The sequence below is a fragment of the Camelus bactrianus genome, chromosome 2 (assembly GCF_048773025.1).
Source record: "Camelus bactrianus isolate YW-2024 breed Bactrian camel chromosome 2, ASM4877302v1, whole genome shotgun sequence".
Classification (NCBI taxonomy): Eukaryota; Metazoa; Chordata; class Mammalia; order Artiodactyla; family Camelidae; genus Camelus; species Camelus bactrianus.
Window position 1 is genome coordinate 10,869,411 of NC_133540.1, and position 27,032 is coordinate 10,896,442.

Here is a 27,032-nt window from a genome sequence, read left to right on the forward strand (position 1 = left end):
ACTGTAAAACCGAGTTGGAGCTAGTACCTACCCATATATATGTATGGAGTGGAGTTTCCAACTGAAAAGGAACTTTGTGTTCCCAACAAGCTAGGTGAAGGAAGGGTTTCACACACACTTATCTCTCAGAACTGAGCATGTGGAGAGACTTTCGTTCATCTAGCACAAAGGGAACGGTATGCAGGAAGAACTTTTACTCTGCTTTCTCAGTCTGTTTCCTAGTGCCGGTTTGAAGTTCCTGCAGTTTTCACTGTAAAAACTATTTGGAGTTAGTACTTCCCCATATATATTTATGGAGTGGAGTTTGCAACTGAAAAGAAACTTTGTGTTCCCAACAAGCTAGGTGAAGGACGGCTTTCACACACAATTATCTCTCAAAACTGGGCAAGTGGAGAGACGTTCATTCATCTAGCACAAAGGGAACGGGTTGCAGGAGAAACTTTTACTCTGGTTTCTCAGTCTGTTTCCTAGTGCTGGTTTGAAGTTCCTGCAGTTTTAACTGTAAAACCGAATTGGAGCTTGTACCTCCCCATATATATGTATGGAGTGGAGTTTGCAACTGAAAAGAAACTTTGTGTTACCGACAAGCTAGTTGAAGGATGGTTTCACACACAATTATCTCTCAGAACTGAGCATGTGGTGAGACGTGCGTTCATCTAGCACAAAGGGAACGGGTTGTAGGAAAATTTTACTTTGGTTTCTCAGTCTGTTTACTAGTGCTGGTGTGAAGTTCCTCCAGGTTTCTCTGTAAAACAGAGTTGGAGCTAGTACCTCCGCATATCTATGTATGGAGTGGAGTTTGCAACTCAAAAGAAACTTTGTGTTCCCAACAAGCTAAGTGAAGGACGGCTTTCACACATATCTGTCAGAAATGAGGATGTGGATAGACGTTCGTTCATCTAGCACAAATGGAACGGGTTGCAGGAGAAACTTTTACTCTCGTTTCTCAGTCTGTTTCCTAGTGTCTGTTTGAAGTTCCTGCAGTTTTCACTGTAAAACCGAGTTGGAGCTATTACCTCCCCTTATACATGTATGGAGTGGAGTTTGCAAGTGAAAAGAAACTTTGTGTTCCCAACAAGCTAGGTGAAGGACGGCTTTCACAAACACTTATCTCTCAGAACTGAGCATGTGGAGAGACGTTCGTTCATCTATCACAAAGGGAACGAGTTGCAGGAGAAACTTTTACTCTGGTTTCTCAGTCTGTTTCCTAGTGCCGGTGTGAAGTTCCTGCAGTTTTCACTATAAAACCGAGTTGGAGCTAGTACCTCCCCATATATATGTATGGAGTTGAGTTTGCAACTGAAAAGGAACTTTGTGTTCCCAACAAGGTAGGTGAAGGACGGGTTTCACACACACTTATCTCTCAGAACTGAGCATGTGGAGAGACTTTCGTTCATGTAGCACAAATGGAACGGTTTGCAGGTGGAACTTTTACTCTGGTTTCTCAGTCTGTTTCCTAGTGTCTGTTTGAAGTTCTTGCAGTTTTCACTGTAAAAACGATTTGGAGCTAGTACCTCCCCATATATATTTATGGAGTGGAGTTTGCAACTGAAAAGAAACTTTGAGTTCCCAACAAGCTAGTTGAAGGACGGCTTTCACACACAATTATCTCTCAGAACTGAGCATGTGGAGAGACGTTCGTTCATCAAGCCAAAGGGAACGGGTTGCAGGAGAAACTTTTACTCTGATTTCTCAGTCTATTTCCTACTGCCGGTTTTAAGTTCCTGCAGGTTTCACTTAAAATGGAGTTGGAGCTCGTACCTCCCCATATATATGAATGGAGTGGAGTTTGCAACTGAAAAAAATTTTGTGTTCCCAACAAGCTAGGTGAAGGACGGATTTCACACATATCTGTCAGAACTGAGGATGTGGAGAGACTTTCGTTCATCTAGCACAAAGAACGGGTTGCAGGAGAAACTTTTACTCTGGGTTCTCAGTCTGTTTCCTAGTGCCGGTTTGAAGTTCCTGCAGTTTTCACTGTAAAACCGAGTTGGAGCTAGTACCTCCCCATATATATGTATGGAGTGGAGTTTGCAACTGAAAAGAAACTTTGTGTTCCCAACAAGCTAGGTGAAGGACGGCTTTCACACACACTTATCTCTCAGAACTTAGCATGTGGAGAGACGTTCGTTCATCTAGCACAAAGGGAAAGAGTTACAGGGGAAACTTTTACTCTGGTTTCTCAGTCTGTTTTCTAGTGCATGTGTGTAGTTCCTGCAGTTTTCACTGTAAAACCGAGTTGGAGCTAGTACACCCCCATATATGTATGGAGTGGAGTTTGCAACTGAAAAGGAACTTTGTGTTCCCAACAAGCTAGGTGAAGGACGGGTTTCACACACACTTATATCTCAGAACTGAGCATGTGGAGGTACGTTCGTTCATCTAGCACAAAGGGAACGGTTTGCAGGAGAAACTTTTACTCTGGTTTCTCAGTCTGTTTCCTAGTGCCGGTTTGAAGTTCCTGCAGTTTTCACTGTAAAAACGAGTTGGAGCTAGTACCACCCCATATATATGTATGGATTGGAGTTTGCAACTGAAAAGAAACTTTGAGTTCCCAACAAGCTAGGTGAAGTACGGCTTTCACACACACTTATCTCTCAGAACTGAGCATGTGGAGAGACGTTCGTTCATCTAGCAAAAAGGGAACGGGTTGCAGGAGAAACTGTTACTCTGGTTTCACAGTATGTTTCCTAGTGCCGGTTTGAAGTTCCTGCAGTTTTCACTGTAAAATGGAGTTGGAGCTTGTACCTCCCCATATATATGTATGGAGTGGAGTTTGCAACTGAAAAGAAACTTTGAATTCTCAACAAGCTTGGTGAAGGACGGCTTTCACACACACTTATCTCTCAGAACTGAGGATGTGGAGAGACGTTCGTTCATCTAGCTCAAAGGGAACGGGTTGCAGGAGAAAATTTTACTCTGGTTTCTCATTCTGTTTCCTAGTGCCGGTTTGAAGTTCCTGCAGTTTTCACTGTAAAACGGAGGTGGAACTTGTACCTCCCCATATATATTTAAGGTTTGGCGTTTGCAACTGAAAAGAAACTTTGTGTTCACAACAAGCTAGGTGAAGGACGGCTTTCACACACAATTATCTCTCAGAACTGAGCATGTGGAGAGAAGTTCGTTCATCTAGCCAAAGGGAACGGGTTGCAGGAGAAAATTTTACACTGATTTCTCAGTCTTTTTCCTACTGCTGGTTTGAATTTCCTGCAGGTTTCACTGTAAAATCGTGTTGGAGCTCGTACCTCCCCATATATATGTATGGAGTGGAGTTTGCAACTGAAAAGAATCTTTGTGTTCCCAACAATCTAGGTGAAGGACTGCTTTCACACATATCTGTCAGAACTGAGGATGTGGAGAGACGTTCGTTCATCTAGCACTAAGGGAACGGGTTGCAGGAGAAACTTTTACTCTGGTTTCTCAGTCTGTTTCCTAGTGCCGGTTTGAATTTCGTGCAGTTTTCACTGTAAAATCGAGTTGGAGCTAGTACTTTCCCATATATATTTATGGAGTGGAGTTTGCAAGTGAAAAGAAACTTTGTGTTCCCAACAAGCTAGGTGAATAACAGCTTTCACACACAATTATCTCTCAGAACTGAGCATGTGGAGAGACGTTCGTTCATCTAGCCAAAGGGAACGGGTTGCAGGAGAAATTTTACTTTGATATCTCAGTCTGTTTCCTACTGCCGGTTTTAAGTTCCTGCAGGTTTCACTTAAAATGGAGTTGGAGCTCGTACCTCCCCATATATATGAATAGATTGGAGTTTGCAACTGAAAATAAACTTTGTGTTCCCAACAAGCTAGGTGAAGTACGGCTTTCACACATATCTGTCAGAACTGAGGATGTGGAGAGACTTTCGTTCATCTAGCACAAAGGAACGGGTTGAAGGAAAAACTTTTACTCTGGTTTCTCAGTCTGTTTCCTAGTGCCGGTTTGAAGTTCCTGCAGTTTTCACTGTAAAACCGAGTTGGAGCTAGTACCTACCCATATATATGTATGGAGTGGAGTTTGCAACTGAAAAGAAACTTTGTGTTCCCAACAAGCTAGGTGAAGGACGGCTTTCACACACACTTATCTCTCAGAACTAAGCATGTGGAGAGACGTTCGTTCATCTAGCACAAAGGGAACTGGTTGCAGGAGAAACTTTTACTCTGGTTTCACAGTATGTTTCCTAGTGCCGGTTTGAAGTTCCTGCAGTTTTCACTGTAAAACAGATTTGGATCGAGTACCTCATCATATATATATGTATGGAGTGGAGTTTGCAACTGAAAAGAAACTTTGTGTTCCCAACAAGCTAGGTGAAGGACGGCTTTCACACACAATTATCTCTCAAATCTGAGCATGTGGAGGGACGTTCGTTCATCTAGCACAAAGGGAACGGGTTGCAGGAGAAACTTTTACTCTGGTTTCTCAGTCTGTTTCCTAGTGCCGCTGGGAAGTTCCTGCAGTTTTCACTGTAAAACCGATTTGGAGCTTGTACCTCCCCATATATATGTATGGAGTGGAGTTTGCACCTGAAAAGAAACTTTGTGTTCCCGGCAAGCTATGTGAATAACAGCTTTCACACACAATTATCTCTCAGAAATGAGCATGTGGAGAGACGTTCGTTCATCTATCACAAATGGAACGGTTTGCAGGAGAAATTTTACTTTGGTTTCTCAGTCTGTTTCCTAGTGATGGTGTGAAGTTCCTGCAGATTTCACTGTAAAACCGAGTTGGAGCTAGTAGTTCCGCATATCTATATATGGAGTGGAGTTTGCAACTGAAAAGAAAATTTGTGTTCCCAACAAGCTAGGTGAAGTACGGCTTTCACACACACTTATCTCTCAGAACTGAGCATGTGGAGAGACGTTCGTTCATCTAGCAAAAAGGGAACGGGTTGCAGGAGAAACTTTTACTCTGGTTTCACAGTATGTTTCCTAGAGCCGGTTTGAATTTACTGCAGTTTTCCCTGTAAAACCGATTTAGAGCTATTACCTCCCCATATATATGTATGGAGTGGAGTTTGCAAGTGAAAAGAAACTTTGTTTTCCCAAAAAGCTAGGTGAAGTTCGGCTTTCACAGACACTTATATCTCAGAACTGAGCATGTGTAGAGACGTTCCTTCATCTAGCACAAAGGGAACGGGTTGCAGGATAAAATTTTATTCTGGTTTCTCAGTCTGTTTCGTAGTGATGGTTTGAAGTTCCTGCAGTTTTCACTGTAAAAACGAGTTGGAGCTAGTACCTCCCCATATATATGTATGCAGTGGAGTTTGCAACTGAAAAGAATCTTTGAGTTCCCAACAAGCTAGTTGCAGAAAGGCTTTCACACACACTTATCTCTCAGAACTTAGCATGTGGAGAGACGTTCGTTCATCTAGCACAAAGGGAAAGGGTTGCAGGAGTAATTTTACTCTGGTTTCACAGTCTGTTTCCTAGTGCTGGTTGTAAGTTCCTGCAGTTTTCACGGTAAAACCGAGTTGGAGCTAGTACCTCCCCATATATATGTATGGAGTGGGGTTTGCAACTGAAAAGGAACTTTGTGTTCCCAACAAGCTAGGTGAAGGACGGGATTCACACACACATATCTCTCAGAACTGGGCATGTGGAGAGACTTTCGTTCATCTAGCACAAAGGGAACGGTTTGCAGGAGGAACTTTTACTCTGCTTTCTCAGTCTGTTTCCTAGTGCCGGTTTGAAGTTCCTGCAGTTTTCACTGTAAAAACGATTTGGAGTTAGTACTTCCCCATATATATTTATGGAGTGGAGTTTGCAACTGAAAAGAAACTTTGTGTTCCCAACAAGCTAGGTGAAGGGCGGCTTTCACACACAATTATCTCTCAAAACTGGGCAAGTGGAGAGACGTTCATTCATCTAGCACAAAGGGAACGGGTTGCAGGAAAAACTTTTACTCTGGTTTCTCAATCTGTTTCCTAGTGCTGGTTTGAAGTTCCTGCAGTTTTAACTGTAAAACCGAATTGGAGCTTGTACCTCCCCATATATATGTATGGAGTGGAGTTTGCAACTGAAAAGAAACTTTGTGTTACCGACAAGCTAGGTGAAGGATGGTTTCACACACAATTATCTCTCAGAACTGAGCATGTGGAGAGACGTGCGTTCATCTAGCACAAAGGGAACGGGTTGTAGGAAAATTTTACTTTGGTTTCTCAGTCTGTTTACTAGTGCTGGTTTGAAGTTTCTGCAGGTTTCTCTGTAAAACAGAGTTGGAGCTAGTACCTCCGCATATCTATGTATGGAGTGGAGTCTGCAACTGAAAAGAAACTTTGTGTTCCCAACAAGCTAGGTGAAGGACGGCTTTCACACATATCTGTCAGAACTGAGGATGTGGATAGACGTTCGTTCATCTAGCACAAATGGAACGGGTTGCAGGAGAAACTTTTACTCTGGTTTCTCAGTCTGTTTCCTAGTGTCTGAAGTTCCTGCAGTTTTCACTGTAAAACCGAGTTGGAGCTATTACCTCCCCATACACATGTATGGAGTGGAGTTTGCAAGTGAAAAGAAACTTTGTGTTCCCAACAAACTAGGTTAAGGACGGCTTTCACACACACTTATCTCTCAGAACTGAGCATGTGGAGAGACGTTCGTTCATTTAGCACAAAGGCAACGAGTTGCAGGAGAAACTTTTACTTTGGTTTCTCAGACTGTTTCCTACTGCCGGTGTGAAGTTCCTGCAGTTTTCACTATAAAACCGAGTTGGAGCTAGTACCACCCCATATATATGTATGGAGCTGAGTTTGCAACTGAAAAGGAACTTTGTGTTCCCAACAAGCTAGGTGAAGGACGGGTTTCACACACACTTATCTCTCAGAACTGAGCATGTGGAGAGACTTTCGTTCATCTAGCACAAAGGGAACGGTTTGCAGGTGGAACTTTTACTCTGGTTTCTCAGTCTGTTTCCTAGTGCCTGTTTGAAGTTCCTGCAGTTTTCACTGTAAAAACGAGTTGGAGCTAGTACCTCCCCATATATATTTATGGAGTGGAGTTTGCAACTGAAAAGAAACTTTGAGTTCCCAACAAGCTAGTTGAAGGACGGCTTTCACACACAATTATCTCTCAGAACTGAGCATGTGGAGAGACGTTCGTTCATCTAGCCAAAGGGAACGGGTTGCAGGAGAAACTTTTACTCTGATTTCTCAGTCTGTTTCCTACTGCCGGATTTAAGTTCCTGCAGGTTTCACTTAAAATGGAGTTGGAGCTCGTACCTCCCCATATATATGAATGGAGTGGAGTTTGCAAATGAAAAAAATTTTGTGTTCCCAACAAGCTAGGTGATGGACGGATTTCACACATATCTGTCAGAACTGAGGATGTGGAGAGACTTTCGTTCATCTAGCACAAAAGAACGGGTTGCAGGAGAAACTTTTACTCTGGTTTCTCAGTCTGTTTTCTAGTGCATGTGTGTAGTTCCTGCAGTTTTCACTGTAAAACCGAGTTGGAGCTAGTACACCCCCATATATGTATGGATTGGAGTTTGCAACTGAAAAGGAACTTTGTGTTCCCAACAAGCTAGGTGAAGGACGGGTTTCACACACACTTATATCTCAGAACTGAGCATGTGGAGAGACGTTCGTTCATCTAGCACAAAGGGAACGGTTTGCAGGAGAAACTTTTTCTCTGGTTTCTCAGTCTGTTTCCTAGTGCCGGTTTGAAGTTCCTGCAGTTTTCACTGTAAAAACGAGTTGGAGCTAGTACCACCCCATATATATGTATAAAGTGGAGTTTGCAAATGAAAAGAAACTTTGAGTTCCCAACAAGCTAGTTGAAGGACGGCTTTCACACACACTTATCTCTCAGAACTGAGCATGTGGAGAGACTTTCGTTCATCTAGCACAAAGGGAACGGGTTGTAGGAGAAACTGTTACTCTGGTTTCACAGTATGTTTCCTAGTGCCGGTTTGAATTTCCTGCAGTTTTCACTGTAAAACAGATTTGGTTCAAGTACATCATCAAAGATATATGTATGGAGTGGAGTTTGCAACTGAAAAGAATCTTTGTGTTCCCAACAAGCTAGGTGAAGGAAGGCTTTCACACACATTTATCTCTCAGAACTGAGCATGTGGAGAGACGTTAGTTCATCTAGCACAAAGGGAATGGGTTGCAGGAGAAACATTTACTCCGGTTTCTCAGTCTGTTTCCTTGTGCTGGTGTGAAGTTCCTGCAGTTTTCACTGTAAAACCGAGTTGGAGCTAGTACCTCCAAATATATATGTATGGATTGGAGTTTGCAACTGAAAAGAAACTTTCTGTTCCCAACAAGCTATATGAAGGACGGCTTTCACACACACTTATCTCTCAGAACTGAGCATGTGGAGAGACGTTCATTCATCTAGCACAAAGGGAGCGGGTTGTAGGGGAAACTTTTACTCTGGTTTCTCAGTTTGTTTCCAAGTGCCGGTTTGAAGTTCCTGCAGTTTTCACTGTAAAATGGAGTTGGAGCTTGTACCTCCCCATATATATGTATGGAGTCGAGTTTGCAACTGAAAAGAAACTTTGAATTCTCAACAAGCTTGGTGAAGGAAGGCTTTCACACACACTTATCTCTCAGAACTGAGGATGTGGAAGACGTTCGTTCATCTAGCACAAAGGGAACGGGTTGCAGGAGAAAATTTTACTCTGGTTTCTCATTCTGTTTCCTAGTGCCGGTTTGAAGTTCCTGCAGTTTTCACTGTAAAACCGAGGTGGAACTTGTACCTCCCCATATATATGTAAGGTTTGGCGTTTGCAACTGAAAAGAAACTTTGTGTTCCCAACAAGCTAGGTGAAGGACGGCTTTCACACACAATTATCTCTCAGGACTGAGCATGTGGAGAGAAGTTCGTTCATCTAGCCAAAGGAAACGGGTTGCAGGAGAAAATTTTACTCTGATTTCTCAGTCTTTTTCCTACTGCTGGTTTGAATTTCCTGCAGGTTTCACTGTAAAATCGTGTTGGAGCTCGTACCTCCCCATATATATGTATGGAGTGGAGTTTGCAACTGAAAAGAATCTTTGTGTTCCCAACAAGCTAGGTGAAGGACTGCTTTCACACATATCTGTCAGAACTGAGGATGTGGAGAGACGTTCGTTCATCTAGCACTAAGGGAACGGGTTGCAGGAGAAACTTTTACTCTGGTTTCTCAGTCTGTTTCCTAGTGCCGGTTTGAATTTCGTGCAGTTTTCACTGTAAAATCGAGTTGGAGCTAGTACTTTCCCATATATATATATGGAGTGGAGTTTGCAAGTGAAAAGAAACTTTGTGTTCCCAACAAGCTAGGTGAATAACAGCTTTCACACACAATTATCTCTCAGAACTGAGCATGTGGAGAGACGTTCGTTCATCTAGCCAAAGGGAACGGGTTGCAGGAGAAATTTTACTTTGATATCTCAGTCTGTTTCCTACTGCCGGTTTTAAGTTCCTGCAGGTTTCACTTAAAATGGAGTTGGAGCTCGTACCTCCCCATATATATGAATGGAGTGGGGTTTGCAACTGAAAATAAACTTTGTGTTCCCAACAAGCTAGGTGAAGGACGGCTTTCACACATATCTGTCAGAACTGAGGATGTGGAGAGACTTTCGTTCATCTAGCACAAAGGAACGGGTTGAAGGAAAAACTTTTACTCTGGTTTCTCAGTCTGTTTCCTAGTGCCGGTTTGAAGTTCCTGCAGTTTTCACTGTAAAACCGAGTTGGAGCTAGTACCTCCCCATATATATGTATGGAGTGGAGTTTGCAACTGAAAAGAAACTTTGTGTTCCCAACAAGCTAGGTGAAGGACGGCTTTCACACACACTTATCTCTCAGAACTAAGCATGTGGAGAGACGTTCGTTCATCTAGCACAAAAGGAACGAGTTGCAGGAGAAACTTTTACTCTGGTTTCTCAGTCTGTTTCCTAGTGCCGCTGGGAATTTCCTGCAGTTTTCACTGTAAAACCGAGTTGGAGCTAGTACCTCCCCATATATGTATGGAGTGGAGTTTGCAACTGAAAAGGAACTTTGTGTTCCCAACAAGCTAGGTGAAAGAAGGATTTCACACACACTTATCTCTCAGAACTGAGCATGTGGAGAGACGTTCGTTCATCTAGCACAAAGGGAACGGGTTGCAGGAGAAACTTTTACTCTGGTTTCACAGTATGTTTCCTAGTGCCGGTTTGAAGTTCCTGCAGTTTTCACTGTAAAACAGATTTGGATCGAGTACCTCATCATATATATATGTATGGAGTGGAGTTTGCAACTGAAAAGAAACTTTGTGTTCCCAACAAGCTAGGTGAAGGACGGCTTTCACACACAATTATCTCTCAAAACTGAGCATGTGGAGAGACGTTCGTTCATCTAGCAAAAAGGGAACGGGTTGCAGGAGAAACTTTTACTCTGGTTTCTCAGTCTGTTTCCTAGTGCCGCTGGGAAGTTCCTGCAGTTTTCACTGTAAAACCGATTTGGAGCTTGTACCTCCCCATATATATGTATGGAGTGGAGTTTGCACCTGAAATGAACTTTGTGTTCCCGGCAAGCTAGGTGAAGGACGGCTTCACACACAATTATCTCTCAGAAATGAGCATGTGGAGAGACGTTCGTTCATCTATCACAAATGGAACGGTTTGCAGGAGAAATTTTACTTTGGTTTCTCAGTCTGTTTCCTAGTGATGGTGTGAAGTTCCTGCAGATTTCACTGTAAAACCGAGTTGGAGCTAGTACTTCCGCATATCTATATATGGAGTGGAGTTTGCAACTGAAAAGAAAATTTGTGTTCCCAACAAGCTAGGTGAAGTACGGCTTTCACACACACTTATCTCTCAGAACTGAGCATGTGGAGAGACGTTCGTTCATCTAGCAAAAAGGGAACGGGTTGCAGGAGAAACTTTTACTCTGGTTTCACAGTATGTTTCCTAGTGCCGGTTTGAATTTCCTGCAGTTTTCCCTGTAAAACCGATTTAGAGCTAGTACCTCCCCATATGTATGTATGGAGTGGAGTTTGCAAGTGAAAAGAAACTTTGTTTTCCCAAAAAGCTAGGTGAAGTTCGGCTTTCACAGACACTTATATCTCAGAACTGAGCATGTGTAGAGACGTTCCTTCATCTATCACAAAGGGAACGGGTTGCAGGATAAAATTTTATTCTGGTTTCTCAGTCTGTTTCGTAGTGCTGGTTTGAAGTTCCTGCAGTTTTCACTGTAAAACTGAGTTGGAGCTAGTACCTCCCCATATATATGTATGCAGTGGAGTTTGCAACTGAAAAGAATCTTTGAGTTCCCAACAAGCTAGTTGCAGAAAGGCTTTCACACACACTTATCTCTCAGAACTTAGCATGTGGAGAGACGTTCGTTCATCTAGCACAAAGGGAAAGGGTTGCAGGAGTAATTTTACTCTGGTTTCACAGTCTGTTTCCTAGTGCTGGTTTGAAGTTCCTGCAGTTTTCACGGTAAAACCGAGTTGGAGCTAGTACCTCCCCATATATATGTATGGAGTGGGGTTTGCAACTGAAAAGGAACTTTGTGTTCCCAACAAGCTAGGTGAAGGACGAGATTCACACACACATATCTCTCAGAACTGGGCATGTGGAGAGACGTTCCTTCATCTAGCACAACTGGAACGGGTTGCAGGAGAAACTTTTACTCTGGTTTCTCAGTCTGTTTCCTAGTGCCGGTGTGAAGTTCCTGCAGTTTTCACTGTAAAACCGAGTTGGAGCTAGTACCTACCCATATATATGTATGGAGTGGAGTTTCCAACTGAAAAGGAACTTTGTGTTCCCAACAAGCTAGGTGAAGGAAGGGTTTCACACACACTTATCTCTCAGAACTGAGCATGTGGAGAGACTTTCATTCATCTAGCACAAAGGGAACGGTTTGCAGGAGGAACTTTTACTCTGCTTCCTCAGTGTGTTTCCTAGTGCCGGTTTGAAGTTCCTGCAGTTTTCACTGTAAAAACGATTTGGAGTTTGTACTTCCCCATATATATTTATGGAGTGGAGTTTGCAACTGAAAAGAAACTTTGTGTTCCCAACAAGATAGGTGAAGGACGGCTTTCACACACAATTATCTCTCAAAACTGGGCAAGTGGAGAGACGTTCATTCATCTAGCACAAAGGGAACGGGTTGCAGGAGAAACTTTTACTCTGGTTTCTCAGTCTGTTTCCTAGTGCTGGTTTGAAGTTCCTGCAGTTTTAACTGTAAAACCGAATTGGAGCTTGTACCACCCCATATATATGTATGGAGTGGTATTTGCAACTGAAAAGAAACTTTGTGTTACCGACAAGCTAGGTGAAGGATGGTTTCACACACAATTATCTCTCAGAACTGAGCATGTGGAGAGACGTGCGTTCATCTAGCACAAAGGGAACGGGTTGTAGGAAAATTTTACTTTGGTTTCTCAGTCTGTTTACTAGTGCTGGTTTGAAGTTCCTGCAGGTTTCTCTGTAAAACAGAGTTGGATCTAGTACCTCCGCATATCTATGTATGGAGTGGAGTTTGCAACTGAAAAGAAACTTTGTGTTCCCAACAAGCTAGGTGAAGGACGGCTTTCACACATATCTGTCAGAACTGAGGATGTGGATAGACGTTCGTTCATCTAGCACAAATGGAACGGGTTGCAGGAGAAACTTTTACTCTCGTTTCTTAGTCTGTTTCCTAGTGCCGGTTTGAAGTTCCTGCAGTTTTCACTGTAAAACCGAGTTGGAGCTATTACCTCCCCATATACATGTATGGAGTGGAGTTTGCAAGTGAAAAGAAACTTTGTGTTCCCAACAAGCTAGGTGAAGGACGGCTTTCACACACACTTATCTCTCAGAACTGAGCATGTGGAGAGACGTTCGTTCATCTAGCACAAAGGGAACGGGTTGCAGGAGAAACTTTTACTCTGGTTTCTCAGACTGTTTCCTAGTGCCGGTGTGAAGTTCCTGCAGTTTTCACTATAAAACCGAGTTGGAGCTAATACCTCCCCATATATATGTATGGAGCTGAGTTTGCAACTGAAAAGGAACTTTGTGTTCCCAACAAGCTAGGTGAAGGACGGGTTTCACACACACTTATCTCTCAGAACTGAGCATGTGGAGAGACTTTCTTTCATCTAGCACAAAGGGAACGGTTTGCAGGTGGAACTTTTACTCTGGTTTCTCAGTCTGTTTCCTAGTGCCTGTTTTAAGTTCCTGCAGTTTTCACTGTAAAAACGAGTTGGAGCTAGTACCTCCCCATATATATTTATGGAGTGGAGTTTGCAACTGAAAAGAAACTTTGAGTTCCCAACAAGCTAGTTGAAGGACGGCTTTCACACACAATTATCTCTCAGAACTGAGCATGTGGAGAGACGTTCGTTCATCTAGCCAAAGTGAACGGGTTGCAGGAGAAACTTTTACTCTGATTTCTCAGTCTGTTTCCTACTGCCGGATTTAAGTTCCTGCAGGTTTCACTTAAAATGGAGTTGGAGCTCGTACCTCCCCATATATATGAATGGAGTGGAGTTTGCAACTGAAAAAAATTTTGTGTTCCCAACAAGCTAGGTGAAGGACGGATTTCACACATATCTGTCAGAACTGAGGATGTGGAGAGACTTTCGTTCATCTAGCACAAAAGAAAGGGTTGCAGGAGAAACTTTTACTCTGGTTTCTCAGTCTGTTTTCTAGTGCATGTGTGTAGTTCCTGCAGTTTTCACTGTAAAACCGAGTTGGAGCTAGTACACCCCCATATATGTATGGAGTGGAGTTTGCAACTGAAAAGGAACTTTGTGTTCCCAACAAGCTAGGTGAAGGACGGGTTTCACACACACTTATATCTCAGAACTGAGCATGTGGAGAGACGTTCGTTCATCTAGCACAAAGGGAACGGTTTGCAGGAGAAACTTTTTCTCTGGTTTCTCAGTCTGTTTCCTAGTGCCGGTTTGAAGGTCCTGCAGTTTTCACTGTAAAAACGAGTTGGAGCTAGTACCACCCCATATATATGTATGGAGTGGAGTTTGCAACTGAAAAGAAACTTTGAGTTCCCAACAAGCTAGTTGAAGGGCGGCTTTCACACACACTTATCTCTCAGAACTGAGCATGTGGAGAGACGTTCGTTCATCTAGCACAAAAGGAACGGGTTGCAGGAGAAACTGTTACTCTGGTTTCACAGTATGTTTCCTAGTGCCGGTTAGAATTTCCTGCAGTTTTCACTGTAAAACAGATTTGGTTCAAGTACATCATCAAAGATATATGTATGGAGTGGAGTTTGCAACTGAAAAGAATCTTTGTGTTCCCAACAAGCTAGGTGAAGGAAGGCTTTCACACACATTTATCTCTCAGAACTGAGCATGTGGAGAGACCTTATTTCATCTAGCTCAAAGGGAATGGGTTGCAGGAGAAACATTTACTCTGGTTTCTCAGTCTGTTTAATTGTGCTGGTGTGAAGTTCCTGCAGTTTTCACTGTAAAACCGAGTTGGAGCTAGTACCTCCAAATATATATGTATGGATTGGAGTTTGCAACTGAAAAGAAACTTTCTGTTCCCAACAAGCTATATGAAGGACGGCTTTCACACACACTTATCTCTCAGAACTGAGCATGTGGAGAGACGTTCATTCATCTAGCACAAAGGGAGCGGGTTGTAGGGGAAACTTTTACTCTGGTTTCTCAGTTTGTTTCCTAGTGCCGGTTTGAAGTTCCTGCAGTTTTCACTGTAAAATGGAGTTGGAGCTTGTACCTCCCCATATATATGTATGGAGTGGAGATTGCAACTGAAAAGAAACTTTGAATTCTCAACAAGCTTGGTGAAGGAAGGCTTTCACACACACTTATCTCTCAGAACTGAGGATGTGGAAGACGTTCGTTCATCTAGCACAAAGGGAACGGGTTGCAGGAGAAAATTTTACTCTGGTTTCTCATTCTGTTTCCTAGTGCCGGTTTGAAGTTCCTGCAGTTTTCACTGTAAAACCGAGGTGGAGCTTGTACCTCCCCATATATATGTAAGGTTTGGCGTTTGCAACTGAAAAGAAACTTTGTGTTCCCAACAAGCTAGGTGAAGGACGGCTTTCACACACAAATATCTCTCAGGACTGAGCATGTGGAGAGAAGTTCGTTCATCTAGCCAAAGGGAACGGGTTGCAGGAGAAAATTTTACTCTGATTTCTCAGTCTGTTTCCTACTGCTGGTATGAATTTCCTGCAGGTTTCACTGTAAAATAGTGTTGGAGCTCGTACCTCCCCATATATATGTATGGAGTGGAGTTTGCAACTGAAAAGAATCTTTGTGTTCCCAACAAGCTACGTGAAGGACTGCTTTCACACATATCTGTCAGAACTGAGGATGTGGAGAGACGTTCGTTCATCTAGCACTAAGGGAACGGGTAGCAGGAGAAACTTTTACTCTGGTTTCTCAGTCTGTTTCCTAGTGCCGGTTTCAATTTCCTGCAGTTTTCACTGTAAAATCGAGTTGGAGCTAGTACTTTCCCATATATATATATGGAGTGGTGTTTGCAAGTGAAAAGAAACTTTGTGTTCCCAACAAGCTAGGTGAATAACAGCTTTCACACACAATTATCTCTCAGAACTGAGCATGTGGAGAGACGTTCGTTCATCTAGCCAAAGGGAACGGGTTGCAGGAGAAATTTTACTTTGATATCTCAGTCTGTTTCCTACTGCCGGTTTTAAGTTCCTGCAGGTTTCACTTAAAATGGAGTTGGAGCTCGTACCTCCCCATATATATGAATGGAGTGGAATTTGCAACTGAAAAGAAACTTTGTGTTCCCAACAAGCTAGGTGAAGGAAGGCTTTCACACATATCTGTCAGAACTGAGGATGTGGAGAGACCGTCGTTCATCTAGCACAAAGGAACGGGTTGAAGGAAAAATTTTACTCTGGTTTCTCAGTCTGTTTCCTAGTGCCGGTTTGAAGTTCCTGCAGTTTTCACTGTAAAACCGAGTTGGAGCTAGTACCTCCCCATATATATGTATGGAGTGGAGTTTGCAACTGAAAAGAAACTTTGTGTTCCCAACAAGCTAGGTGAAGGACGGCTTTCACACACACTTATCTCTCAGAACTAAGCATGTGGAGAGACGTTCGTTCCTCTAGCACAAAGGGAACGAGTTGCAGGAGAAACTTTTACTCTGGTTTCTCAGTCTGTTTCCTAGTGCCGCTGGGAATTTCCTGCAGTTTTCACTGTAAAACCGAGTTGGAGCTAGTACATCCCCATATATTTATGGAGTGGAGTTTGCAACTGAAAAGGAACTTTGTGTTCCCAACAAGCTAGGTGAAAGAAGGATTTCACACACACTTATCTCTCAGAACTGAGCATGTGGAGAGACGTTCGTTCATCTAGCACAAAGGGAACGGGTTGCAGGAGAAACTTTTACTCTGGTTTCACAGTATGTTTCCTAGTGCCGGTTTGAAGTTCCTGCAGTTTTCACTGTAAAACAGATTTGGATCGAGTACCTCATCATATATATATGTATGGAGTGGAGTTTGCAACTGAAAAGAAACTTTGTGTTCCCAACAAGCCAGGTGAAGGACGGCTTTCACACACAATTATCTCTCAAAACTGAGCATGTGGAGAGACGTTCGTTCATCTAGCACAAAGGGAACGGGTTGCAGGAGAAACTTTTACTCTGGTTTCTCAGTCTGTTTCCTAGTGCCACTGGGAAGTTCCTGCAGTTTTCACTGTAAAACCGATTTGGAGCTTGTACCTCCCCATATATATGTATGGAGTGGAGTTTGCACCTGAAAAGAAACTTTGTGTTCCCGGCAAGCTAGGTGAAGGACGGCTTCACACACAATTATCTCTCAGAAATGAGCATGTGGAGAGACGTTCGTTCATCTATCACAAATGGAACGGTTTGCAGGAGAAATTTTACTTTGGTTTCTCAGCCTGTTTCCTGGTGATGGTGTGATGTTCCTGCAGATTTCACTGTAAAACCGAGTTGGAGCTAGTACTTCCGCATATCTATATATGGAGTGGAGTTTGCAACTGAAAAGAAAATTTGTGTTCCCAACAATCTAGGTGAAGTACGGCTTTCACACACACTTATCTCTCAGAAATGAGCATGTGGATGGACGTTCGTTCATCTAGCAAAAAGGGAACGGGTTGCAGGAGAAACTTTTACTCTGGTTTCACAGTATGTTTCCTAGTGCCGGTTTGAATTTCCTGCAGTTTTCCCTGTAAAACCGATTTAGAGCTAGTACCTCCCCATATATATGTATGGAGTGGAATTTGCAAGTGAAAGGAACTTTGTTTTCCCAAAAAGCTAGGTGAAGTACGGCTTTCACAGACACTTATATCTCAGAACTGAGCATGTGTAGAGACGTTCCTTCATCTAGCACAAAGGGAACGGTTTGCAGGATAAAATTTTATTCTGGTTTCTCAGTCTGTTTCGTAGTGCTGGTTTGAAGTTCCTGCAGTTTTCACTGTAAAACCGAGTTGGAGCTAGTACCTCCCCATATATATGTATGCAGTGGAGTTTGCAACTGAAAAGAATCTTTGAGTTCCCAACAAGCTAGTTGCAGAAAGGCTTTCACACACACTTATCTCTCAGAACTTAGCATGTGGAGAGACGTTCGTTCATCTAGCACAAAGGGAAAGGTTTGCAGGAGTAATTTTACTCTGGTTTCACAGTCTGTTTCCTAGTGCTGGTTTGAAGTTCCTGCAGTTTTCACGGTAAAACCGAGTTGGAGCTAGTACCTCCCCATATATATGTATGGAGTGGTGTTTGCAACTGAAAAGAAACTTTGTGTTCCCAACAAGCTATTTGAACGACGGCTGTCACACACACATCTCTCTCAGAACTGAGCATGTGGAGAGACGTTTGTTCATCTAGCACAAAGGGAACGGGTTGCAGGAGAAACATTTACCCTGGTTTCTCAGTCTGTTTCCTAGTGCCGGTTTGAAGTTCCTGCTGTTTTCAATGTAAACCCGAGTTGGAGCTAGTACCTCCCAATATATATATATATATGGATTGGAGTTTTCAACTGAAAAGAAACTTTGTGTTCCCAACAAGCTAGGGGAAGTACGGCTTTCACACACACTTATATCTCAGAACTGAGCATGTGTAGAGACGTTCCTTCATCTAGCACAAAGGAATGGGTTGCAGGATAAAATTTTATTCTGGTTTCTCAGTCTGTTTCCTATTGCTGGTTTGAAGTTCCTGCAGTTTTCACGGTAAAACCGAGTTGGATCTAGTACCTCCCCATATATATGTATGGAGTGGAGTTTGCAAGTGAAAAGAAACTTTGTGTTCCCAACAAGCTATGTGAAGTACGGCTTTCACACACACTTATCTTTCAGAACTGAGCATGTGGAGAGACGTTCGTTAATCTAGCAAAAAGAGAACGTGTTGCAGGAGCAACTTTTACTCTGGTTTCTCAGTCTGTTTCCTAGTGCCGGGTTGAAGTTCCTGCAGTTTTCACTGTAAAACCGAATTGGAGCTAGTACCTCCCCATATATATGTATGGAATGGAGTTTGCAACTGAAAAGAAACTTTGTGTTCCCAACAAGCTAGGTGATGGAAGGCTTTCAAACACACTTACCCCTCAGAACAGAGCATGTGGAGAGACGTTCGTTCATCTAGCACAAAGGCAACGGATTACATTCGAAACTTTTACTCTGGTTTCTCAGTCTGTTTCCTTGTGCCGGTTTGAAGTTCCTGCAGTTTTCACTGTAAAACCGATTTGGAGCTAGTACCTCCCCATATATATGTATGGAGTGGAGTTTGCAACTGAAAAGAATCTTTGAGTTCCCAACAAGCTAGTTGCAGAAAGGCTTTCACACACACTTATCTCTCAGAACTGAGCATGTGGAGAGACCTTCGTTCATCTAGCACAAAGGGAACGGGTTGCAGGTGTAATTTTACTCTGGTTTCTCCGTCTGTTTCCTAGTGCTGGTTTGAAGTTCCTGGAGTTTTCACGGTAAAACCGAGTTGGAGCTAGTACCTCCCCATATATATGTATGGAGTGGAGTTTGCAAATGAAAAGAAACTTTGTGTTCCCAACAAGCTAGGTGAAGGACTTCTTTCACAGACACTTATATCTCAGAACTGAGCTTGTGGAGAGACGTTCCTTCATCTAGCACAAAGGGAACGGGTTGCAGGAGAAACTTTTACACTGGTTTCTCAGTCTCTTTCTTAGTGCCGGTTTGAAGTTCCTGCAGTATTCACTGTAAAAACGAGTTGGAGCTAGTACCTCCCCATATATATGTATGGAGTGGGGTTTGCTAGTGAAAAAAAACTTTGTGTTCCCAACAAGCTAGGTGTAGGACGGCTTTCACACACATTTATCTCTCAGAATTGAGCATGTAGAGAGACGTTCGTTCATCTAGCAAAAAGGGAACGGGTTGCAGGAGAAACTTTTACTCTGGTTTCTCAGTCTGTTTCCTAGTGCTGGTTTGAAGTTCCTGCAGTTTTCACTGTAAAACAGAGTTGGAGCTTGTACATTCCCATATATATGTATGGAGTGGAGTTTGCAACTGAAAAGAAACTTTGTGTTCCCAACAAGCTATTTGAAGGACGGCTGTCACAAACACTTATCTGTCAGAACTGAGCATATGGAGAGACGTTTGTTCATCTAGCACAAAGGGAACGGGTTGCAGGAGAAACATTTACTCTGGTTTCTCAGTCTGTTTCCTAGTGCCGGTTTGAAGTTCCTGCAGTTTTCAATGTAAAACCGAGTTGGAGCTAGTACCTCCTAATATATATATATATATGGAGTGGAGTTTTCATCTGAAAAGAAAGTTTGTGTTCCCAACAAGCTAGGTGAAGGACGGCTTTCACACACACTTATCTCTCAGAAATGAGCATGTGGAGAGACGTTCATTCATCTAGCACAAAGGGAACGGTTTGCAGGTGAAACATTTACTCTGGTTTCTCAGTCTGTTTCCTAGTGCCGATTTGAAGTTCCTGCAGTTTTCACTGTAAAACCGAGTTGGAGCTAGTACCTACCCATATATATGTATGGAGTGGGGTTTGCTAGTGAAAAAAAACTTTGTGTTCCCAACAATCTAGGTGAAGGACGGCTTTCACACACACTTATCTCTCAGAATTGAGCATGTAGAGAGACGTTCGTTCATCTAGCACAACGGGAATGGGTTGCAGGAGAAACTTTTACTCTGGTTTCTCAGTCTGTTTCCTAATGCCGGTTTGAAGTTCCTGCAGTTTTCATTGTAAAACCGATTTGGAGCTAGTACTTCCCCATATATATGTTTGGAGAGGATTTTGCAAGTGAATAGAAATTTTGTGTTCCTAACAAGCTAGGTGTAGGATGGCTTTTACACACAATTTTCTGTCAGAACTGAGCGTGTGGAGAGACGTTCGTTCATCTAGCACAAAGGGAAAGGGTTGCAGGGGAAACTATTACTCTGGTTTCACACTCTGTTTCCTAGTGCCGGTTTGAAGTTCCTGCTGTTTTCACTGTAAAACCGAGTTGGAGCTAGTACCTCCCCATATATATGTATGGAGTGGAGTTTGCAGCTGAAAAGAAACTTTGTGTTCCCAACAAGCAAGGGGAAAGACGGCCTTCACACACACTTATCTCTCAGAACTGAGCATGTGGAGAGACGTTCGTTCATCTAGCACAAAGGGAACGTGTTGCAGGAGAAACTTTTACTCTGGTTTCTCAGTCTGTTTCCTAGTGCCGGTGTGAAGTTCCTGCAGTTTTCACTGTAAAACCGAGTTGGAGCTAGTACCTCCCCATATATATGTATGGAGTGGAGTTTGTAACTGAAAAGAAACTTTGAGTTCCCAACAAGCTAGTTGAAAGACGGCTTTCACACACACTTATATCTCAGAGCTGAGCATGTGGAGAGACGTTCGTTCATCTAGCACAAAGGGAACGGTTTGCAGGAGAAATTTTACTCTGGTTTCTCAGTCTGTTTCCTAGTGCCGGTTTGAAGTTCCTACAGTTTTCACTGTTATACCGATTTGGAGCTAGTACCTCCCCATATATATGTATGGAGTGGAGTTTGCAAGTGAAAAGAAACTTTGTGTTCCCAACAAGCTAGGTGAAGGACGGCTTTCACAGACACATATATCTCAGATCTGAGCATGTGGAGAGAAGTTCCTTCATCTAGCACAAAGGGAAATGGTTGCAGGAGCAACTTTTACTGTGGTTTCTCAGTCTCTTTCTTAGTGCCGGTTTGAAGTTCCTGCAGTTTTTCCTGTAAAACAGATTTGGAGCTAGTGCCACCCCATATATATGTATTGAGTGGATTTTGCATATGAAAAGAAACTTTTGTTCCCAACAAGCTAGGTGAAGGACGGCTTTCACACACACTTATCTCTCAGAACGGAGCATGTGGAGAGACGTTCGTTCATCTAGCACAAAGGGAACGGGTTGGTGGAGAAACTTTTACTCTGGTTTCTCAGTCTGTTTCCTAGTGCCGTTTTGAAGTTCCTGCAGTTTTCACTGTAAAACCGCGTTGGAGCTTGTACCTCCCCATATATATGTACGGAGTGGAGTTTGCAACAGAAAAGAAACTTTGTGTTCCCAACAAGCTGGGTGAAGTACGGCTTTCACACACACTTATCGGTCAGAACTGAGCATGAGGAGAGACGTTCGTTCATCTAGCACAAAGGGAACGGTTTTCAGGAGAAACTTTTACTTTGGTTTCTCAGTCTGTTTCCTAGTGCCGGTTTGAAGTTCCTGTAGTTTTCACTGTAAAACCGAGTTTGAGCTATTACCTCCCCATATATATGTATGGAGTGGAGTTTGCAAGTGAAATGAAACTTTGTGTTCCCAACAAGCTAGGTGAAGGACGGCTTTCACACACACTTATTTCTCAGAACTGAGAATGTGGAGAGACGTTCGTTCATCTAGCACAAAGGGAACGGGTTGCAGGAGTAAATTTTACTCTGGTTTCTCAGTCTGTTTCTTAGTGCTGGTGTGAAGTTCCTGCATTTTTCACTGTAAAACAGAATTGGAGCTAGTACCTCCCCATATATATGTATGGACTAGAGTTTGCAACTGAAAAGAAACTTTGTGTTCCCAACAAGCTATGTGAAGGTCGGCATTCACACACAATTATCTCACAGAACTGAGCATGTGGAGAGACATTCGTTCATCTAGCCAAAGGGTACGTGTTGTAGGAGAAAATTTTACTCTGATTTCTCAGTATGTTTCTTACTGCCGGTTTGAAGTTCCTGCAGGTTTCACTGTAAAATCGAGTTGGAGCTCGTACCTCTCCATATATATGTATGGAGTGGAGTTTGCAACTGAAAAGAAACTTTGTGTTCCCAACAAGCTAGGTGAAGGACGGATTTCACACATATCTTTCAAAACTGAGGATGTGGATAGACGTTCGTTCATCTAGCACAAAAGGAAAGGGTTGCAGGAGAAACTTTTTCTCTGGTTTCTCAGTGTGTTTCCTACTGCTGGTTTGAAGTTCCTGCAGTTTTCAATGTAATAACGAGTTGGAGCTAGTACCTCCCCATATATATGTATGGAGTGGAGTTTGCAAGTGAAAAGAAACTTTGTGTTCCCAACAAGCTAGTTGAAGGAAGGCTTTCACACACACTTATCTCTCAGAACTGTGCATGTGGATAGACGTTCGTTCATCTAGCACAAAGGGAACGGTTTGCAGGAGAAACTTTTACTCTGGTTTCTCAGTCTGTTTCCTAGTGCTGGTGTGAATTTCCTGCAGTTTTCACTGTAAAACGGAGTTGGAGATAGTACCTCCCCATACATATGTAAGGATTGGAGTTTGCAACTGAAAAGAAACTTTGTGTTCCCAACAAGCTAAATGAAGGACGGCTTTCACACACACTTATCTCTCAGAAATGAGCATGTGGAGAGACGTTCGTTCATCTAGCAGAAAAGGAACGGGTTGCAAGAGAAACTTTTACTCTGGTTTCTCAGTCTGTTTCCTAGTGCTGGTGTGAAGATCCTGCAGTTTTCACTGTAAAACCGAGTTGGAGCTAGTGCCTCCCCATATATATGTATGGAGTGGAGTTTGCAAGTGAAAAGAAACTTTGTGTTCCCAACAAGCTAGGTAAATAACACCTTTCACACACAATTATCTCTCAGAACTGAGCATGTGGAGAGACGTTCGTTCATCTAGCCAAAGGGAACGGGTTGCAGGAGAAACTTTTACTCTGATTTCTCAGTCTTTTTCCTACTGCCGGTTTTAAGTTCCTGCAGGTTTCACTTAAAATGGAGTTGGAGCTCGTACCTCCCCATATATATGAATGGAGTGGAGTTTGCAACTGAAAAGAAACTTTGTGTTCCCAACAAGCTAGGTGAAGGACGGCTTTCACACAATCTGTCAGAACTGAGGATGTGGAGAGACTTTCGTTCATCTAGCACAAAAGAACGGGTTGCAGGAGAAACTTTTACTCTGGTTTCTCAGTCTGTTTCCAAGTGCCGGTTTGAAGTTCCTTTAGTTTTCACTGTAAAACCGAGTTGGAGCTAGTACCTCCCCATATATATGTATGGAGTGGAGTTTGCAACTGAAAAGAAACTTTGTGTTCCCAACAAGCTAGGTGAAGGACGGCTTTCACACTCACTTATCTCTCAGAACTTAGCATGTGGAGAGACGTTCGTTCATCTAGCACAAAGGGAACGGGTTGTAGGAAAATTTTACTTTGGTTTCTCAGTCTGTTTACTAGTGCTGGTTTGAAGTTCCTGCAGGTTTCTCTGTAAAACAGAGTTGGAGCTAGTACCTCCGCATATCTATGTATGGAGTGGAGTTTGCAACTGAAAAGAAACTTTGTGTTCCCAACAAGCTAGCTGAAGGACGGCTTTCACACATATCTGTCAGAACTGAGGATGTGGATAGACGTTCGTTCATCTAGCACAAATGGAACGCGTTGCAGGAGAAACTTTTACTCTCGTTTCTTAGTCTGTTTCCTAGTGCCGGTTTGAAGTTCCTGCAGTTTTCACTGTAAAACCGAGTTGGAGCTATTACCTCCCCATATACATGTATGGAGTGGAGTTTGCAAGTGAAAAGAAACTTTGTGTTCCCAACAAGCTAGGTGAAGGACGGCTTTCACACACACTTATCTCTCAGAACTGAGCATGTGGAGAGACGTTCGTTCATCTAGCACAAAGGGAACGGGTTGCAGGAGAAACTTTTACTCTGGTTTCTCAGTCTGTTTCCTTGTGCCGGTTTGAAGTTCCTGCAGTTTTCACTGTAAAACCGAGTTGCAGCTAATACCTCCCCATATATATGTATGGAGTTGAGTTTGCAACTGAAAAGGAACTTTGTGTTCCCAACAAGCTAGGTGAAGGACGGGTTTCACACACACTTATCTCTCAGAACTGAGCATGTGGAGAGACTTTCGTTCATCTAGCACAAAGGGAACGGTTTGCAGGTGGAACTTTTACTCTGGTTTCTCAGTCTGTTTCCTAGTGCCTGTTTTAAGTTCCTGCAGTTTTCACTGTAAAAACGAGTTGGAGCTAGTACCTCCCCATATATATTTATGGAGTGGAGTTTGCAACTGAAAAGAAACTTTGAGTTCCCAACAAGCTAGTTGAAGGACGGCTTTCACACACAATTATCTCTCAGAACTGAGCATGTGGAGAGACGTTCGTTCATCTAGCCAAAGTGAACGGGTTGCAGGAGAAACTTTTACTCTGATTTCTCAGTCTGTTTCCTACTGCCGGATTTAAGTTCCTGCAGGTTTCACTTAAAATGGAGTTGGAGCTCGTACCTCCCCATATATATGAATGGAGTGGAGTTTGCAACTGAAAAAAATTTTGTGTTCCCAACAAGCTAGGTGAAGGACGGATTTCACACATATCTGTCAGAACTGAGGATGTGGAGAGACTTTCGTTCATCTAGCACAAAAGTACGGGTTGCAGGAGAAACTTTTACTCTGGTTTCTCAGTCTGTTTTCTAGTGCATGTGTGTAGTTCCTGCAGTTTTCACTGTAAAACCGAGTTGGAGCTAGTACACCCCCATATATGTATGGAGTGGAGTTTGCAACTGAAAAGGAACTTTGTGTTCCCAACAAGCTAGGTGAAGGACGGGTTTCACACACACTTATATCTCAGAACTGAGCATGTGGAGAGACGTTCGTTCATCTAGCACAAAGGGAACGGTTTGCAGGAGAAACTTTTTCTCTGGTTTCTCAGTCTGTTTCCTAGTGCCGGTTTGAAGTTCCTGCAGTTTTCACTGTAAAAACGAGTTGGAGCTAGTACCACCCCATATATATGTATGGAGTGGAGTTTGCAACTGAAAAGAAACTTTGAGTTCCCAACAAGCAATTTGAAGGGCGGCTTTCACACACACTTATCTCTCAGAACTGAGCATGTGGAGAGACGTTCGTTCATCTAGCACAAAAGGAACGGGTTGCAGGAGAAACTGTTACTCTGGTTTCACAGTATGTTTCCTAGTGCCGGTTAGAATTTCCTGCAGTTTTCACTGTAAAACAGATTTGGTTCAAGTACATCATCAAAGATATATGTATGGAGTGGAGTTTGCAACTGAAAAGAATCTTTGTGTTCCCAACAAGCTAGGTGAAGGAAGGCTTTCACACACATTTATCTCTCAGAACTGAGCATGTGGAGAGACCTTAGTTCATCTAGCTCAAAGGGAATGGGTTGCAGGAGAAACATTTACTGTGGTTTCTCAGTCTGTTTAATTGTGCTGGTGTGAAGTTCCTGCAGTTTTCACTGTAAAACCGAGTTGGAGCTAGTACCTCCAAATATATATGTATGGATTGGAGTTTGCAACTGAAAAGAAACTTTCTGTTCCCAACAAGCTATATGAAGGACGGCTTTCACAAACACTTATCTCTCAGAACTGAGCATGTGGAGAGACGTTCATTCATCTAGCACAAAAGGAGCGGGTTGTAGGGGAAACTTTTACTCTGGTTTCTCAGTTTGTTTCCTAGTGCCGGTTTGAAGTTCCTGCAGTTTTCACTGTAAAATGGAGTTGGAGCTTGTACCTCCCCATATATATGTATGGAGTGGAGATTGCAACTGAAAAGAAACTTTGAATTCTCAACAAGCTTGGTGAAGGAAGGCTTTCACACACACTTATCTCTCAGAACTGAGGATGTGGAAGACGTTCGTTCATCTAGCACAAAGGGAACGGGTTGCAGGAGAAAATTTTACTCTGGTTTCTCATTCTGTTTCCTAGTGCCGGTTTGAAGTTCCTGCAGTTTTCACTGTAAAACCGAGGTGGAGCTTGTACCTCCCCATATATATGTAAGGTTTGGCGTTTGCAACTGAAAAGAAACTTTGTGTTCCCAACAAGCTAGGTGAAGGACGGCTTTCACACACAAATATCTCTCAGGACTGAGCATGTGGAGAGAAGTTCGTTCATCTAGCCAAAGGGAACGGGTTGCAGGAGAAAATTTTACTCTGATTTCTCAGTCTGTTTCCTACTGCTGGTATGAATTTCCTGCAGGTTTCACTGTAAAATATTGTTGGAGCTCGTACCTCCCCATATATATGTATGGAGTGGAGTTTGCAACTGAAAAGAATCTTTGTGTTCCCAACAAGCTACGTGAAGGACTGCTTTCACACATATCTGTCAGAACTGAGGATGTGGAGAGACGTTCGTTCATCTAGCACTAAGGGAACGGGTAGCAGGAGAAACTTTTACTCTGGTTTCTCAGTCTGTTTCCTAGTGCCGGTTTCAATTTCCTGCAGTTTTCACTGTAAAATCGAGTTGGAGCTAGTACTTTCCCATATATATATATGGAGTGGTGTTTACAAGTGAAAAGAAACTTTGTGTTCCCAACAAGCTAGGTGAATAACAGCTTTCACACACAATTATCTCTCAGAACTGAGCATGTGGAGAGACGTTCGTTCATCTAGCCAAAGGGAACGGGTTGCAGGAGAAATTTTACTTTGATATCTCAGTCTGTTTCCTACTGCCGGTTTTAAGTTCCTGCAGGTTTCACTTAAAATGGAGTTGGAGCTCGTACCTCCCCATATATATGAATGGAGTGGAATTTGCAACTGAAAAGAAACTTTGTGTTCCCAACAAGCTAGGTGAAGGAAGGCTTTCACACATATCTGTCAGAACTGAGGATGTGGAGAGACTTTCGTTCATCTAGCACAAAGGAACGGGTTGATGGAAAAATTTTACTCTGGTTTCTCAGTCTGTTTCCTAGTGCCGGTTTGAAGTTCCTGCAGTTTTCACTGTAAAACCGAGTTGGAGCTAGTACCTCC